The sequence below is a fragment of the Schistocerca americana genome, chromosome 4 (genome assembly GCF_021461395.2).
Source record: "Schistocerca americana isolate TAMUIC-IGC-003095 chromosome 4, iqSchAmer2.1, whole genome shotgun sequence".
Classification (NCBI taxonomy): domain Eukaryota; kingdom Metazoa; phylum Arthropoda; class Insecta; order Orthoptera; family Acrididae; genus Schistocerca; species Schistocerca americana.
In genome coordinates this window covers 89208125-89224716 of record NC_060122.1, presented here as the reverse complement: position 1 = coordinate 89224716, position 16592 = coordinate 89208125, and positions in this window count along the sequence as shown.

The following is a 16592-nucleotide window of genomic DNA, read 5'->3' as shown; positions in this document are numbered from 1 at the left end:
AGACCTGCCTTGTGGTGGCGCTAGGTCTGCGATCACACAGTGGCGACACGCGGGTCCGACATGTACTAAATGGACCGCGGACGATTTAATCTACCACCAAGCAAGTGTGGTGTCTGGCGGTGACACCACATTCCTCCCCCGCAAATCGGCGAACGGTCGTGACATAAGGCTTCCGCCCGCCGTGGGGAGGACCCCATGTTGACGTATGCGAGGAGGTGGGGAGCCTAACAACAGGCGAGGCTGTGCCACCCGCACCCGGCCATTCGGTCCGAGGGGAGCTAGGAAACGCCTGAAAACCTAGTCCAGGGTGCACGTCAACATGCGGTGTATGCGCCCGTAAAGAAACAGGAGGGGCCGAAGGGTCGACCTCCATTGCGTCGGGGTAGCCGACGCGCGATGACGTCATGTGGTCCGGAGCGGGCAAGAGTTCCATGGCGGAGGACAGCTGGTCACGGGAAGCGATCGGCGGCGCGTGACCCTGGGAGGCGCTTGGCGGCTGCAGCGAAGCGTCGAATGCGGGCGGCGCCGGCGGGAGTACCGGCGGCTGCGGCGGCGGCTGCGGCGGCGCGCCGCCATGGGGCAAAATGGAAGGCATCGTCGGTAACACCTGGGGATGAGGCGAGCCAGTAGATGGGTCCCCAGGGCGCTGACCGGACGTCACCGTCGCTGAAAGCAGACGGGGAGCGGCAGAACCCGTGCGACGACAGAGGCGCAGCTGATTGAGATGCCGACGTACCTCACCAGAGGCCCCCAAAACCAAATACATCGCGCGGCCGAGGCAGCGAAGAATGCGCTCTGCGAGCCAACGCCGTGAACCTCGATAGTTGCGATAAAATACAACGTCGCCAGGAGTAAAACCGGGAGTCTGCCGCTGCACAGGAACCTGATGCGGCGGATGCAGGAAAGACATCAAGGTGCGATGAGGACGACCGTGGAGCAACTCAGCCGGCGAGCGACCATCTCGGGGCTGAGAGCGATACGAAGACAAAAGAGCAACAATGCGTCCTCCCGAGAATGCGACTCTTTCAATTTCAACATCTGTGACTTGAAAGTCCGGACCAATCGTTCAGCGGCACCGTTTGACTGAGGCGAAAACGGCGCGGATGTCAGATGTTAAATACCATTGGCCTGGCAGAATGACTGAAATTCTGCGGACATGAATTGTGGGCCATTGTCGGAAACAATAGTCTGCGGAAGACCTTCTATGCAAAACATAGCAGACAACGCTTGGATGGTGGCGGAGGACGTCGTGGAAGACATCCGGACAACAAAAGGAAAATTACTGAAGGCGTCGACCAGAACCAACCATCGAGCATTCCAGAATGGACCAGCAAAATCAATGTGCAAGCGTTGCCAAGGGGAAGTGGCTTTCGGCCATGCAAAGACTTTCCGCGGCGGTGCGGATTGTTGTTCGGCACACGCCATGCAAGAAGAACACATATTCGTAATCGCAGCATCGATTCCGAACCAAGTACAGTGCTGACGAGCAAGTTGTTTCGTTCGCACTATACCCCAATGTCCTTGGTGAAGAAGCCGTAAGACAGGGGACTGTAACGAACGTGGGACCACGACTCGGGACTGATCATTATCAGAACGCAACAACAAAACACCACGTCGAACAAAAAGTCTCTCCTTGTGAGCAAAAAATCGGCGAACCAACGGATCCTCGATCCGAGACTTTGACAAAGGCCATTGCGTAGCAACAAAACGCAAAACAGTAGCAAGGACAGGGTCAGCAGCTGTTGCTGTAGCTACACGACGAAAATCAATCGGAAACGATTCGACCACTTCATCGGTTTCCGAATTAATGAACATACAAGCAAGTTCGGAAGAATCGAATGCTTTACCCTCAGCAACAGGCAAACGTGACAACGCATCGGCGTTTCCGTGCTTGGCAGTGGACCGATACAAGATATCGTAGCGGTACTGCGAGAGGAAAATAGACCAGCGAACGAATTTCTGCGCTGTACGTGGAGGTACAGGCTTGGTCGGATGAAAAAGCGATGTCAAAGGTTTGTGGTCTGTGATGATGGTAAAGTGACGACCATACAAGAAATCATGGAACTTAGTAACACCAAACACGAGAGCCAAAGCTTCTTTCTCTATCTGTGAATAATTTCTTTGTGCAGACGAGAGCAATTTGGACGCAAAGGCAATAGGGCGATCATGGGAGCCAACTTTGTGCGCAAGCACAGCACCGATCCCGAAATCCGATGCATCTACCATCAACAAAAGGGGTTTCTGGGGATCGAATGGCGTAAGGCAAGTATTAGAAAGCAACGCCGATTTCAACTGGCGAAAGGCGCGTTCGCATTCCGTCGTACAGACGAACGGAACACCTTTACGGCGTAAGCGATGAAGCGGAGCTGAAATGGAAGAGGCATTGCGCATATATTTGTGTTAATAGTTAATTTTACCCAACACACTCTGTAGCTGTTTCACATTGCGAGGGGAAGGTAAATCTTGTATGGCACGGAGGTGCTCTGGACTCGGATGTATGCCTTGGGCATTGATGACATGGCCCAGGTATGGTAAGTCACGAGCAAAAAACACACATTTGTCCTTCCTCAAGCGAAGACCATTGTGTCGCAACACCTGAAATAACGTTCGTAGGTTCGCAAGATGATCGTCTTCTGTCTGTCCGGAGATCACTATATCGTCCAGATAGTTTGCTGCAGTAGGGACCGACGCACAAATAGTTTGTAAATACTGCTGAAACAAAGCAGGGGCGGATGCACACCCGAACGGCAGTCTTTTGAACCTGTACAATCCAAGATGCGTGTTAACCACCAATACGCGCTGGGATTCGTCGTCCACAGGTATTTGCAAGTACGCATCGGCTAGATCCAACTTCGAAAAATATTTTCCCAGGCACAGTTTAGCAAAAAGATCTTCCGGGCGGGGCAAAGGAAAAGTAGCAGTCACTAGTTGTGGATTCACTGTGGACTTGAAGTCCACGCAAAGTCTCAATTTGCCGGAAGGTTTTCGCAAAATTACTAAGGGTGAGGCCCAGAGAGAAGCTTGCACACATTCAATTACACCCTGTGATTCTAGATCGTTTAATGTTCTTGCGACCTCATCACGCAATGCGTGGGGAACATTGCGCGCTCTGAAAAATTTCGGTTGCGCGTTGACCTTCAGTTCCAAATGTGCTTCATAGTTTTTAGCGCAACCTAAGCCCGGTGCAAAAATGTCTGCAAATTCGTCACATAAGCGAGAAACACTGTCTGAAGGCACAGTTTGATTCACTGATAGGACCTGATTTACAATAGACATGTTAAACAACTGAAATAAATCTAAACCAAACAAGTTCACTGCAGTAGAAGAACGAAGAACGTAAAATGACACAAGTTTTGTTTGTCCCCTGTATGTTGCAAGAAGGGTGCACTGTCCTAACACAGGAATTGTCTGTCCGGAATATGTAGTTAGCTTAACATTTGCGGCACGCAATGGAGGTGCGCCCAGTTGTTTGTACGTGTCGTGATTGAGCAAAGAAACTGCAGCTCCGGTATCGAGCTGGAATGGTATCACTTTGCCTTCAAAGTCTAAGTCCACAAAAAGTTCATTGTCCTGCTGACGACAAGAGCGACTGTTTTGTGCAATTTGAACAGACACTGGTACAGAATCACTTGCTAATTGACGTGATTTCCGGCGACGTCGACGCACAGTTTTTGTGGGACGAACACAGTCACTGTTAGAGAAAGTGTCACTGGACGAAGTGGAATTAACGACATGAATGTCCATGGGCGAAGGTCCACGATCCTGAGTGTCCTTGGTTCGATTCCGGCGCAAAGCAAAGGGCCTGGAATGATTGTGATTGTCTGATCGGAGCTTTTTCTGGCAAACACTTTGAACATGTGCTGTCCTATTACAGAAAAAGCAAATAGCTTGGCGTGACGGGCAATGTTCACGCGAATGTCTAGTAGCACACCGCGGGCATGATTTCACTGCATTTGTGGGCTGGCGCGGCACACGTGGCCTAGAGCGCGGCGGCAGCTGCGTTTGTTTGTGCGATGGCAGTTGACCGGGCCGCGCAGCTCGCCCGGCGGGCCGGGTAATGTTACACACTGCTGGCGAAGTTTCAAAAGATTCCTGAGCACAGTCAAGTGTGTCTTGTCTATCCAATATGTCTATCACTTGTTGAAGGGAGGGATTAACTAGTTTCAAAATGTGCTCCCATATGCGAACATCAGAAACGTTCTGTGCAATTGCATCACGCACCATTGTATCTGAATAAGAAAGACCACAGTCACAGTCAAAGGCACAGTCCCTAGTAAGTCCTTGCAATGTTGCTACCCACTCCCTATTAGTTTGACCGGCCGTACGTTTTGTACGAAAAAACGTATACCGTTTTGCAACCACATTAACTGTTTCTTTGAAATAGGCATCTAAAGCAGACAAAATTTCTTCGTAGGACAGAGTGGCTACGTCTCGTTGGGGAAACAATTTCACTATCACACGGTATGTGGACACACCGACACAAGAAAGCAAAAACGGCTGCCGCTCATTACCTTGAATTCTGTAGGCGGCGAGGTGGAAGGCGAATTGACGGGACCACTCTTGCCAGGACTCACGGATTGCATCAAAGGGTCGGAATTGAAGTGCAACAGCATGTTGTGGCTGCGGTAGCGATGGAGCGGCGGCGGCCGCATCGGTGTGCAGCGCACGTTGACCCTGGACGAGCTGTCCAAGAGCATCCAATAACGCTTGCGTCTGCTGATTCTGCAAGCGATAAAATTCGGACAGTACATCTGGAGATTGTGGCGAAGCCATGACACAAATAAATGTAAGCAAAGTAAAACACAAGATCCTTTGTAGACACGTCGCCAATCTGTAGTGACGTAACAAGACTGTTACGCCACTTGAGGTAGCCGGTAGGATAGGCACGCGTATACACACGCCGACGGGCGTGAATTCTGGAACAGGATAACTATTGAATGGTAGCAAGAAAAGTACGTAACTGCTTTATACTTAACTTTATTAGTTGATGACTACAGCATTCTTCTTGAGACATTTATACTATAACTCTCAAAGTAGGTAAGGCTAATGGCGCCTTGCTAGGTCGTAGCCATGGACTTAGCAGAAGGCTATTCTAACTGTCTGTCGGCAAATGAGAGGAAGGCTTCGTCCGTATGGTCTCTAGCAATGTCGTCGTACAACTGGGACGAGTCCTTGTTCGTATCACGAGACCTGCCTTGTGGTGGCGCTAGGTCTGCGATCACACAGTGGCGACACGCGGGTCCGACATGTGCTAAATGGACCGCGGACGATTTAATCTACCACCTAGCAAGTGTGGTGTCTGGCGGTGACACCACACTATTGATGATATTAAAGTATTTCTACAGGTCCCGTCCTGGTGTTTTGCTTTAAGTAAAGATGAGGAAGAGTGCCCGTGGTCTAGGGGTAGCGTCTTTGATTCATAATCAAAACGTATTCGGTCCCGGGTTTGATCCCCGCCACTGCCTAAATTTTGATAAATAATCAGCATTGGCGGCCGAAGACTTCCGGCATAAGAAGTCAGTCTCATTCTGCCAATGGCCTTGTCAAAGTGGGCGGAGGAGCGGATAGAAGTTCAGGCCACTCTCTTGTCCTAGGGGTGGGAAATTGCCCCTAAAGGCGGAAGAATCAGCAATGATCAACGACATGAGGATGCAGAAGGCAATGGAAACCACTGCATTAAAGACACGTAAAGTGTATCCACAGGACATGTGGCCTGTAATTGAAGAAGTGTCATGATGATCTCTCCATTGGCAAAAGATTCCGGAATAGTCCCCCATTCGGATCTCCGGGAGGGGACTGCCAAGGGGGAGGTTACCAAGAGAAAAAGACTGAATAATCAACGAAAGGACGACTTTCTACAAGTGGGGGCGTGGAATGTCAGAAGCTTGAACGTGGTAGGGAAACTAGAAAATTGAAAGGGGAAATGCAAAGGCTCAATCTAGATATAGTAGGGGTCAGTGAAGTGAAGTGGAAGGAAGACAAGGATTTCTGGTCAGATGAGTATCGGGTAATATCAACAGCAGTAGAAAATGGTTTAACAGGTGTAGGATTCGTTATGAATAGGAAGGTAGAGCAGAGGGTGTGTTACTGTGAACAGTTCAGTGACCGGGTTGTTCTAATCAGAATCGACAGCAGACCAACACCGACAACGATAGTTCAGGTATACATGCCGACGTCGCAAGCTGAAGATGAACAGATAGAGAAAGTGTATGAGGATACTGAAAGGGTAATGCAGTATGTAAAGGGGGACGAAAATCTAATAGTCATTGGCGACTGGAATGCAGTTGTAGGGGAAGGAGTAGAAGAAAACGTTACAGGAGAATATGGGCTTGGGACAAGGAATGAAAGAGGAGAAAGACTAATTGAGTTCTGTAACAAGTTTCAGCTAGTAATAGCGAATACCCTATAAAGAATCACAAGAGGAGGAGGTATACTTGGAAAAGGCCGGGAGACACGGGAAGATTTCAATTAGATTACATCATGGTCAGACAGAGATTCTGAAATCAGTTAGTGGATTGTAAGGCGTACCCAGGAGGTGATATAGACTCAGATCACAATATAGTAGTGACGAAGAGTAGGCTGAAGTTCAAGACATTAGTCAGGAAGAATCAATATGCCAAGAAGTGGGATACAGAAGTACTAAGGAATGACGAGATACGTTTGAAGTTCTCTAACGCTATAGATACAGCAATAAGGAATAGCGCAGTAGGCAGTACAGTTGAAGAGGAATGGACATCTCTAAAAAGGGCCATCACAGAAGTTGGGAAGGAAAACATAGGTACAAAGAAGGTAGCTGCGAAGAAACCATGGGTAACAGAAGAAATACTTCAGTTGATTGATGAAAGGAGGAAGTACAAACATGTTCCGGGAAAATCAGGAATACAGAAATACTAGTCGCTGAGGAATGAAATAAATAGGAAGTGCAGGGAAGCTAAGACGAAATGGCTGCCGGAAAAATGTGAAGACATCGAAAAAGATATAATTGTCGGAAGGACAGACTCAGCATACAGGGAAGTCAAAACAACCTTTGGTGACATTAAAAGCAATGGTGGTAACATTAAGAGTGCAACGGGAATTCCACTGTTAAATGCAGAGGAAAGAGAAGATAGATGGAAAGAATACGTTGAAAGCCTCTATGAGGGTGAAGATTTGTCTGATGTGATAGAAGAAGAAACAGGAGTCGATTTAGAAGAGATAGGGGATCCAGTATTAGAATCGGAATTTAAAAGAGCTTTGTAGGACTTACGGTCAAATAAGGCAGAAGGGATGGATAACATCCCATCAGAATTTCTAAAATCATTGGGGGAAGTGGCAACAAAACGACTAATCACGTTGGTGTGTAGAATATATGAGTCTGGCGATATACCATCTGACTTTCGGAAAAGCATCATCCACATAATTCCGAAGACGGCAAGAGCTGACAAGTGCGAGAATTATCGCACAATCAGCTTAACAGCTCATGCATCGAAGCTGCTTACAAGAATAATATACAGAAGAATGGAAAAGAAAATTGAGAATGCGCTAGGTGACGATCAGTTTGGCTTTAGGAAAAGTAAAGGGACGAGAGAGGCAATTCTGACGTTACGGCTAATAATGGGAGCAAGGCTAAAGAAAAATAAAGACACTTTCATAGGATTTGTCGACCTGGAAAAAGCGTTCGGCAATATGAAATGATGCAAGCTGTTCGAGATTCTGAAAAAAGTAGGGGTAAGCTATAGGGAGAGACGGGTCATATACAATATATCTACAACAACCAAGAGGGAATAATAAGAGTGGACGATCAAGAACGAAGTGCTCGTATTAAGAAGGGTGTAAGACAAGGCTGTAGCCTTTCGCCCCTACTCTTCAATCTGTACATCGAGGAAGCAATGATGGAAATAAAAGAAAGGTTCAGGAGTGGAATGAAAATACAAGGTGAAAGGATATCAATGTTACGATTCGCTGATGACATTGCTATCCTGAGTGAAAGTGAAGAAGAATTAAATGATCTGCTGAACGGAATGGACAGTATAAAGAGTACACAGTATGGTTTGGAAGTAAATCGGAGAAAGACGAAGGTAATGAGAAGTAGTAGAAATTAGAACAGCGAGAAACTTAACACCAGGATTGACGGTCACGAAGTCAATGAACATAAGGAATTCTGCTACCTAGGGAGTAAAATAACCAATGACGGACGGAGCAAGGAGGACATCAAAAGCAGACTCGCTATGGCAAAAAAGGCATTTCTGGCCAAGAGAAGTCTACTAATATCAAATACCGACCTTAATTTGAGGATGAAATTTCTGAGGATGTACGTCTGGAGTACAGCATTGTATGGTAGTGAAACATGGACTGTGGAAAACCGGAACAGAAGAGAATCGAAGCATTTGAGATGTGGTGCTATAGAAGAAAGTTGAAAATTAGGTGGACTGATAAGGTAAGGAATGAGGAGGATCCACGCAGAATTGGAGAAGAGAGAAATGTGTGGAAAACACTGATAAGGAGAAGGGAGAGGATGATAGGACATCGGCTAAGACATGCGGGAATGACTTCCATGGTACTAGAGGGAGCTGTAGAGGGCAAAAACTGTAGAGGAAAACAGAGATAGGAATACGTCAAGTAAATAATTGAGGACGCCGGTTGCAAGTGCTACTCTGAGATGAAGAGATTAGCACAGGAAAGGAATTCGTGGCGGGCCGCATCAAACCAGTCAGCAGACTGAGCAAAAAAAAAAAAAGATGAACAAGGCCTTCTCAACTTCCTCCACGTAGAGGAGGTCCTCGTGAGCCTTGCTTTCAAACTTTTCTAGTAGGCTTTCTCCGATGAGTCTTCATTCTCCTGTATACCCGGCCTGTACCGATCTCCTCTTGTCGGCTGGTTCACGCTCATGCCTCGGAGGTTGGCAACCGGCCGGTCGACGGCGAGTAGCGGTGGGGAAAGAGGAGGGGACCGGACGGCAGTGCGATTCGGAATAAGGCGACTTGGCACGAGAAACTGTTGTCAATGTGTCTGTTCTACGACGGCTAATGTTACTTCTATGGAGGTATATCGCTTTTCTATTGCTAATTAATGCATCTCGTGGCAAATTAATCAGTCCTAAGACTGTTGCGTTGATGAGAAATGACAATAGAATACGAGTAAAATTTCTTTTAATTGAGGGGGAGAAGAGCCTGTTGCAACTAAGTACTAAAACATGATATTTCTTACGACTGACGCAACTTAATGATGATTGCTGTTTTCTCACGAAGTTTAAACTGACATCAACTTGTATTTCGTGATTATTTTAATCACATGTTCATCACAGAAACACTAGTGGGCAATGAATTCTACTTATTTTGCTTTTCACTGGAGCCTCAATAGCGGGAACCACTTTCCGCGAACTACTAATTCGAAGATAGTCTTTTAAGTTGCAGTCTGCGAGTGAGCTTCTGTGGGTAGAATTCGTTCTCAACACTGTAAGTAGCTCCCGTAATTATGCATAGATGCAACCGTAGGTGAAAACTTGCGAAATCATGGAAATTAATGATTAGGAATATTTTTATTAAAGTCAACAAGATTTATTTCATTATAAAATTCACATCGCATCTCCGTGTCACAGCATAGGTTCCATATATAGCTAGCCATCTCCATTGACGTCTTGTAAACTGATGATGTATGCCTTCACTTCGTAGTTTCAAATTCGACCATAATGCTACTTTTCATTGATTTAGAAACAGCTGCTCTCCACATTAAATACTGCGCACTGTGTATGAGTATATACTCTTGCGTCTATGGAAACGAGGAAAGTACCTCACCGTCATTCCTCTGAAGACAGCATACTGTCTCTTCTTCCCCTGCGCTACAAAATAAAGTCTGACCATCACAATTACCGTGAGCGTTCAGTGCCCAGGTGACAAGCGAGCGTGAGCGATCGACCTCGCCTAGCCGTAACTGAAGAGGCCTGCGCTGCCCAGACGTCTTGTAAAAGTGTGTCTGTGTGTGTGTATGTGTATGTGTGTGGTGTGTTTGTGTGTGTGTGTGTGTGTGTGTGTGTGTGTGTGTGTTTCACGTCTCGTAAACGACTGGACCGATTTCAACCAACCTCGGTACAGATATCCGTTACTGACATGCTGCCACATCAAGTAAGACTTTTAAATGTATTATTTCTGTTATACTAAGTGTATTTGCAATAAATTTCGCAACAACATCCACATATTCAGCGGAATGCATCTACAAAATTATGTCCTAGTACTACAAATAGTTCAGGAGATACTAAGTCATGACAACAGATGCGTGAAAAGCTACCGCATTTTCATGACATTCCAGAAAGTGATTTATTGTGCTGCGAGAAGTTGGATTTTTCTCGTGTGCGTGATCTTGCAAGGGCAGTAGGGAATATTTACATGACAGCAACCAAGAGTGGAAAAATGGACGTAAGAAACCTACAACTATGGTTTGAGTACTGTTTTTGGCCAATAGCTATTCAAAATAACTTGCTTTTACTTGATTTCTGGTCTGCGCGTAAAATTCTTATACGTTTAGAGGAAATTATACACTGCAGTTCATAGCAACTGGAGCCACTGAACAGATTCAGCCTCTGGGTGTTTGGCTTTTTAGTGCCTATGAAACATAGTACTACACTATCTACTGCTACTCCTTAAAGCAGAGTTGGCCAAGAATTCGGCACGCGAGCATGCCTTGACTCGAGTGTCAAAGCAAGCAGCATGGCTGGCACGTTTCCCTCACCACCACGGGCGGAGGGGCCGAGGGAAGGGGTGGGGGAGAGGCGAACTGCGATCCCGTCGCATTTAAATGGCAATACAATCGCACTGTCCATGACCTGGTTTGGTATTTCACATTTCTCAACAGAGATCAAAACCCAATCCGATTTTCATAACCATTTAATTATTTTTGGCGTGCTGAAGATATCTAAGTTTTATCTGTCAGCATAAGGACAGAAGAAGAACGTTTCACAGATTTTCGTGTTCAGGTTGCCACGTAATCGTGACATGTTTAGTTTTATAATCGAAAAAAACGTCTTTTACACACATTTGATGGTCGACATGTTATGGCACTTTTGCAACATCATTATGGAGAGGTGGGAACCTGACGAGAGCAACGTAGACGTCCAGGAGAGTTCTAAAGATAAAGCGATTTGTGTTCGAAAAGGGAATTAGCTTTCAGATCAATCAGTTACATCTGCACATGCGAAGGGGGGGGGGGGGGGGAGGGGGAGGTTTCAGCTGAAACATAAATGGTCTCGAAAGGAAGATTGGCGTTGTTCTCAAAACGTTTAGGGAACTTTTCTTGCTAAGTCACAATGCATTCATAAAACCTCCTGTTTCTTTTAACGTCAGTGTGTGTCCGACGGTGTCCTTTGTACTCCACGATTTTCTTTTTAAATGCATCCCCGCCAAATCAGAAATAAGTTGTTTGTCCCCTTGCAATGACTTTCTGTGGGAAGTGTTCGGTCAAGTCTACCTGAAACGTGAGGTCTGCAGCCCACTCCGGATGTTGTAATTTTCGTTCCAGCCGCCCTTTATCCTTCATAAATTGAACAACAGCGAGTTTTAAAAAATAATCGTTTCAGTAACTCCCCTTGACTAACCAACCTGCTTTGCAGTAATATATAATCCACACATTCTCTTTCAGTTCCATCGAAATCAGTTGCAGCTAACAGCAGAATAATCCGTATGACATTAGAAATTTTGCTATTCGTACCACCAGTTTATCCACGTTCCCCATACCTTCACATGTAGCACTAAGTGCTCTATCATATATAAAACAATGAATCCCGTCTTTCAGTCGCTGTAACCTGTTGGCTCCTTCATTGCCAAATATATCTTTAAAGTCTTTCTGAACTGTATTTTAATGTCATTTCGTAACAAATTTGGAGTACTCATTGCTTATGCAACTCCATAAAATATTTTGAGATTTCTCATCCCTGTCTTCTGTCATTCCCATTCACTTTTAAAGGCTTCTGAAGATAGATCGATAGATTACTTTTCTGTGCAAACAGCCACAGGACCTGTGAACGTCCTCCATACCACGAACAAGTAGCGAATGGTAAACAGCGTTAACGCTACTATTCTGCCAAACTGAAGAGAGTTGTACCGACTGAAAAATGCCACACCGCAATATTCGATGTTCCATGAACTTCCGAGAAGGACCGAGGCCGGGCCTTTACCTGCTCGCCCGCGGCCCGCACGCGCTGCACGCGTTAAGTTTGGAACGCCATGGCCGGCACAGCCTTTTAGTATAGCCAATTTCGCGATAAGGTCCACGACACACCGTTTCGGGTTCAGCTGCATGCCATCACATTCTGTGAGTTCTCATCACCCAGTTACACCAATACGATTCTATATACATTCTTTAGGAGTGGATGCCTAGTTGAATGTCGTGCAAGGTTTGTTCTCAATGAGTTCATCTTCGATCTGATATATGAATACACAATAATATGTAAACCTAATTATTTTATAATCAGGGCGAAATGTTCAGCCACGCAGTGTAGCCGCGCTGTCTAGCGCCTTGTGCAGTTCGCGTGGCTCCCCGCATCGGAGGTTCGAGTCTTCCCTCGGGCATGGCTGTGTGTTTTCCTTAGTGTAAGTTAGGGTAAGAAGTGTGCAAGCCTATGGACCGATGACCTCAGCAGTTTGGTCCCATAGGAACTTGCAACAAATTTCCAATTTTCCGAAATTTACTAGCTTTGAGGCCTGATGATTATACTGAACATGATGATGATGATGATGATGTTTGGTTTGTGGGGCTCTCAACTGCTCGGTTATCAGCGCCCGTACAAAGTCCCAACCTTTGCTCAGTCCAAGCTCGCCACTTTCATGAATGATGATGAAATGATGAGGACAACACAAACACCCAGTCATCTCGAGGCAGGTGAAAATCCCTGACCCGACTGGAAATCGAACCCGGGACGTAGTGCTCGGGGAGCGAGAACGTGACAGCGAGACCACGAGCTGCGGACGATACTGAACAAAATCCGTCGAATAAACGTATGTACTGTTCTCACAATTTCCGAGGAAACCAATGGAAACTGTTGTGACGTAACAAGACTGTTACGCCACACTGAAGTAGCCGAAAGAAAGGCACGCGTACACACACGCCGACTGGCGTCAAGTCTGGAACAAGATACGTTATGACTGCTATCAAGAAAATACGTAGCTGTGGAATATACTTAACTTTATTATTCCTTGTGATACATCTCTCTTGACTATACAAATGAGACTCGTAAGATACATGCACTGTTACAATTGGCGCCTTGCTAGGTCGTAGCCATGGACTTAGCAGAAGGCTATTCTAACTGTCTCTCGGCAAATGAGAGGAAGGCTTCGTCCGTATGGTCGCTAGCAATGTCGTCCGTACAACTGGGGCGAGTGCTCGTCCGTATCTCGAGACCTGCCTTGTGGTGGCGCTAGGTCTGCGATCACACAGTGGCGACACGCGGGTCCGACATGTACTAAATGGACCGCGGCCGATTTAAGCTACCACCTAGCAAGTGTGGTGTCTGGCGGTGACACCACAGAAACAACCGCATAATTGTGTACATTTCCTCACAAAAGATGTTCAAAACGTCCACTGTCAACTGCAATGCATTTTGTAGCTCTTTTAGACAACTGCAGTGTTGCTGATTTGGGTTCATTCATAAGGTTGTTTACTTCTGCACATGGACGCAAAACACGTGCGTGAAGTTCCTCCAATGTGTCCACTCTGTACTTATAAACTCCGCTCTTAAACTAAGCCCGTAGCAAGTAATGTAGTAGAATAAGATCTTGTGGCCTCGGCGGCCAAGAAACAGCTCCAAGGTGACCGATCCAGCGTCTAGGATACGTTTCAGTGAGGTACTGTGTCACTGGCCGTACGGAAGGTACATGTGCCCTGTCGTGGTGAAATTACTTACGATGTAGTGTTACCAAAACAATACAATTTGTGTATTCTGCTAACAGATTTTGAAGGAGCTCAGGATACAGCACTTCATTGAGATGACTATCCAATAAAACAGCATCACAAATTCAGAAAGAAACGTCGTTGAAAATTTGTTTCCATACTAGCGTACAGACTTTCATCTGTCCACAGGTAAGATTTCCACGTGTTATTGATGCTATTGCAGGTAAATGTTGACCTACCAGTGAGTAGAGTACGTGGAATACAGCAATGGATCATTGACAGAGTTCCTTTCGTTTGGCATCATGTCCTACATGCAGGTGTTAGACACTCCGCCAATGATACTGATGCAGACCTGCGTGCATCACTCATTTCTTTTTTTAATTTTTTAATTCCAAGCTGTGCAGAAATTCTTCAAGAGCTAATAGTCGGGCTTCCTTCTACCATTACAAGAATATTCTCAACTTCTCTAACAACTGTCGGAAGGGACGTTCAGATTCACCATGTTCGCTGGTAAGCGTACAACGCCGACGCAATCTGTCAGACACCCTGCTGGACACCCTGTTATACGGAACTCTCAGATTAGAAAATCGTCGTTTGACCTCGCGAACAGCGGCTCTCGAATTCCCACTGCAAAAGGCTTATAGAACGATCGTGTCACCACACTCCGCATGTGTGAATCCTGTGGCATTTTGACTACGCTGTACCACTGAGACGTGTACAGTTGAAGGACTCGTCGTCCTATCGTGCCCAAGCATAGACATAGTCAGTAAAGACAACACCACGTAGGCTGATGTCGCTTTAGGGATGGGAAAAACTGACCAATGAAAACCGATACCGGCATTTTATTTCTGAATGACCGGTATTTTTCGGTATTTGTTTGGTATCGGTTCTAACAAGGGTTCATGTTTTTTACTGATAACTGGACAAAAAAACCGAAATATGAAATAGTCATACCAGCACTGCTAAAATTCTTCGATATTAAGTAAAGCTTTTTTAAAAAGGAGTAATGTTTATTCATAAAATTTGCATTGGTTTGAAATATTGCATTATAATAGAAACCGGGAAACACGATCATTGCTATTTCAATAAAAATGCCGATAGAAACGACCAACAAACACAATGCATGACTGTGTTTACGGCATTGCTGAGACAAGAATATTCTTGTTAGCGTGTGTCGCGGCTTATGTGCGCGAGTACGTGGAGTGTGTAGGACTTCGTACCACCTGGTCTGTACGGTAATGCTTCGTTGTCTTCCCTGGACATCAGTTGTATTACAGAATGACAACCCTGTTGTTGTGGTCTTCAGTCCTGAGACTAGTTTGATGCAGCTGTGCATGCTACTCTATCCTGTGCAAGCCTCTTTATCTCTCAGTACCTACTGCAGCCTACATCCTTCTGAATCTGCTTAGTGTATTCATCTCTTGGTCTCCCTCTACGATTTTTAATCACCGCGCTGCCCTCCAATACTAAATTGGTGATCCCTCGATGTCTCAGAACATGTCCTACCAACCGATTCCTTCTTCTAGTCAAGTTGTGCCACAAGCTCCTCTACTTCCCAATTCCATTCAATACCTCCTCATTAGTCATGTGATCTACCCATCTAATCCTCAGCCTTCTTCTATAGCACCACATTTCGAAAGCTTCTATTCTCTTCTTTATCGTCCACGTTTCACTTCCATACATGACAACGCTAGTCTGTAATATTTTTAAGAAGTTACATAGCAATGAAATGCAATCCTTCATTTACTTAAAAACCATTTCTTTGAGATAATAAAAGAGATGACAAATTATGGTAACAATAGCAAATCAAAAACATAGCAACAATTTATTGATAGTGTACGATAAGCATAATAAGTAGCTGATCCTTTGCCTGTGTCTATATAATACGCTTTTATCTACTTGCAGCCTTTGAAACGGCTAAATTAACACGAAAAACAAAGTTCTTCAACCTCAGTTTTCACCCTTTAGCACTCATGATTCGTAAGTTTCAAATAATGGTGTGATTCCCGATTACATGACTTCTGTGGTGAGTTTCGAAAAATTAGAATAAATGGAACTGGCGGTTTTTCTTTTTTTTCAGTATGCAATCGCCTACCACTCTTCGCCAGAAACGGTAAATGGTGGACTGCCAAAGTTTCTTTTTGTTTGCATATTTAATACAATATTTTGATTATAACTATCTTGAAATTGAGAGAGTCAGAGTCTTTCAATCTTTGTTGGATTTTTACTTTTATTACAGGAAATAACAGGAAAAACTACCGAAAATCGGTTATTTAAGAGACCAAACATTTTGTGCGATTTCAACAGTCAGCTTAAACTAACGTGAAAGAAAACGATATAATCGAAAACCGGTGGTTTCAGCGATAACGGCCATCCCTTTGTACTCACATGTGAGTGCTGGTGAAGAAGGGCGATTGACGTCCGTAAGTTGAAAACAGCTGTATGTCGGATATGGTTCAGAAAAGGGCATACATTCATTTGAAATTTTTTGTTCAGAATCGCCAATACTATCTTCCCCCGAAGATGTCTCTTTGCTTCTGACTCACCCTGTATACATTGAAACGTCCCCTTTGAACAATTATACTTGACTGTGCTTAACCTCACACACAATATTTTTTTTTTAGCGCAACGCAATCTGACTTTCAAAATTCCCTACAAAAGAATGGCCCTGACTAACATTAACCTATACGTTTCACAAATCACTTACCTCACAAAAATCTTCGCTGCTCAAGCTA